General features: G+C 32.0%; 1 pseudogene; it reads left to right on the forward strand.

Annotated features, from left to right (window-relative positions):
- Positions 1-900: 900 nt before the first annotated feature.
- Positions 901-1,725, forward strand: LOC132740128 (tigger transposable element-derived protein 1-like; annotated as a pseudogene).
- The last annotated feature ends 1,671 nt before the right edge of the window (positions 1,726-3,396 follow it).

Genomic DNA, 3,396 nt, shown 5'->3' on the forward strand with positions numbered 1-3,396 from the left:
TATCAAACACATGCTTAATTTTCATACTTAACAGACCAGGGAGTACAATATAATGATATCGCTAAGTACACTTTTGGGGAGAAAACATTTTTCTCGGCTTACGTGGAATACCTTTATTATTATCGAAAGGAAGTACTATTTTGGCCATATTTTCGGAGTAAGTTCTACATGTGTCTTTCTTATCTAACTTTAATAAATAGCAGAAGTGCAACATAATAAAACGTTTCCTTACAAATTTTTACATTGATATTTTCCGTATGTTTAGTAATGAGTACATTCGGCTTCCTATTTCCAGGAAGTTTACAAACATTATTACTTCATTCCAGGTACTTTGGCGCAAAACAAACTGCATGTAATTTTTTTTCTCACCAATATACCTTTATAATTCACAGGCAATGAGGAAATCAATGACCTTACATATGAATGGTTCAAAGATGCAGCTAGTCGGAGCATTCCAGTTACTGGTCCCATGCTACAAATCACAGCGTCCGAGTTTGCCAAGCAGCTTAAAGTAAATACATTCAAGGCTTCTAAAGGTTGGCTACAAAGTTTAACACCAGAAACAGTATATCATTTGGTACAATGAGTGGCGAAAGGAACAAACTGTTTCGGATTGAAAAAAAAACATTCCCAACTTATGTGAAGGTTATGAGGAAAAAGACATTATCAATATGGATGAATCTGGGCTATTTTTTAAAGACACCCTTCGCAAAACATTACATTTTCAATCCCAAGACTGTACAGGTGGCAAAAGATCCAAGGATCGCCCTGTGTTCCAGCATGCTTGTGAAAAAAAAAACTGAAAGCATAAGTGATTTGTAAATCTCGAAGCCCGAAATGTTTCGGAAGAATTGATCATAAAATGTTGCCTGTTCATTACTACCACAACAAAAAGCATAGATGACGAGCTATATCTTTGACGATTTCCTTAAAACAATTAATAGACAAATGAAAAAAGAAACATTTTGTTGTTTGTGGACAATGCCCCTAGCCACCCAAATTTATCATTAAGCAACATAAAGGTGGTGTTTTTCCTACCTAATACAACCTCCCGAACCAAGCCGATGGATCAAGGAATCATCCAAACTACAAAACTGAAATTCAGAAAACGTCAGGTAAGTTAAAAAAAATCAAAATTTATTTCAATAAAGTACAAGACATTTATTAATTAATTTGTTTGTAATTTTAAAGGTGTCAATAATTATGTTTGTTAAAAATCATTACATACAGTGTGGCTAGTCGCTAACAATTAATTTACATTTATGACAGTGTTTTGTTATTTTTGTTTTTGCAAGAGTTTTTCACATATCTGCTATTGTTATCGTTACAGCTATTACACCTTACCAAAGAAATGGACAGACATCCAACAGCAACAGGTACAGATCTCCTTAAACAGATTACCATCTTGGATGCCATTTATTGGATAAAAAATTCATGGAATGAAGTTGAGGGCTCCACAATTTAAAAATGTTTTGAAAAGTGTGGCTTTGGTACAGCTGCTACACAGTTGCTGGATGCAGATTCTACCTCATTAGACAGGACTGATCAAGAACCATCTGTGATCAATTCTATGATGACAATGACGATGATGATGTGCCATTGGCATCATTAAAACTAGCATATGAGCTGTTCGGCTGTTCTTACAAAGAACTTCATCCGTTGACAAGCTTGTTCACACATGTGACACCAATGCCATGGTTTGAAACTATTTACAAGTCATATTAGACGAATATTTCTCGATATATGGTGTTTAAAGTTGTAAGATTTAAGACGAGTAATTATTTTAGTATTTTTTTTTGTTGTCATCATGACATGCAAATTGCATGGAACTAAAATTACAAAATATTTTGATTACAATTTCCCAAAGTATATTTTAAATTCGATTATAAAGGTTATATAGAATTTTCATGTCAACTGTTTATTGACCATCTCAAAAAATGCAGAATAATACATATTCGGACATCTGGAATATATAACCGATGTTTAATTTCACTTATTAATATGCATTTAAAGTCGCCAAGACATTTACAGTTTCAACTTGAGTCAAACAGAATATAAATTAAGTACATGTACTGAGTTTGTTTGTTTGTTTATTTGTTTCTTTGGATTAACGGCGATATTTACATATTTACATATTACTGGTCACACTGCACCAAACACTATAATACGTAGACCTTAAGCGAGTCGGAACCATAAATCACAACACAATTACATGAACATAAAGGATTAACTTTCCGTTTAGTGTTCAATCAGGGTTTTGAATGGAACTGAGGCAAACAGTTCTCATAGTGAATTAACACGATAAAGTCTATCACGAACATTTGCAATATCATAGCATTCTTACATTTCGTTTCGGTAAGATTTCTTGCCAAAAGCATAAGCATGTCAATTATTAACAAACAAACAAAACACTCCTTCATTTTTGCCCTGGCTTTAAAATAAAAAAAAAACATCAGAAAATAGTCAGAAAAAACAATAATGAAGAAAAATATCAATGATAATAACATAAGTTCAATAGCAAATTACCTTTATATTTTGATCGGATAATACTTAAACTCGAAATAAAAAGCATGTCTGCAAATACATTTGCTAACGCGTTAACCATCTATTGTATAAGGCGACTAGTATCCTATTCATAATAATATCTACAAATGCATATATTTTTACTTACTTATTTTTTCTGTACAGTTGTGAATTAACGTTAAATTTAAATTAGAAATCAAACCGGTACCACAGAGATAAGAAAAAAACTCAAAAACTTCCAGTTTAATGAAAACAAAACCAAGATTAACAATTAATTGTTAACACTTACGTTTCCCTTAATGACAATAGCACTGCAACACTAGTTTTCGGTATATCCAGCTACTGCACAATTTCATAGTAAAATGTATCTAAAATCACTTGCAAATTTTAGAACACTGCTTAATTCCAGTAGAAATAAATCCATAAACACTTTCTGTGAATAACTAAACCCCACGTGAGATCGCGTAACTTAAGGCCCGTGAAATAAGGAAATAAATAAACCCCGCAAAAAATGTGTTAAAATTCAGTCCACACAATTTCGATACATAAAACTTTACAATCAGTTTAAATCTCTTATAAAAACACATACTGTCGTTTGCCCGATATTATGCATGACAGGTGTCAAAAGATGATTATGTGAAATAGACATCATTTTATGTTATTTTCAACACGTGGTCAAATCAGCTGTTTATACATATTAATTATGCTGCAGAATCATTACACTAAATACACTAAATAATTTACTTCCTACTGAACGAAAGAAGAAAAAATAAATAAACAATAGATGGCTAATCTTTTTATGTATTGTGATTGTTCTCTGTAAATGACTTGCCATGTATGTATTGCCGTTTTTACAAATGTTAATTGTAATAT

This window comes from Ruditapes philippinarum, unplaced genomic scaffold (genome assembly GCF_026571515.1).
Source record: "Ruditapes philippinarum isolate M1 unplaced genomic scaffold, ASM2657151v2 ctg7381_1_1_1_1, whole genome shotgun sequence".
Taxonomy (NCBI): Eukaryota; Metazoa; Mollusca; class Bivalvia; order Venerida; family Veneridae; genus Ruditapes; species Ruditapes philippinarum.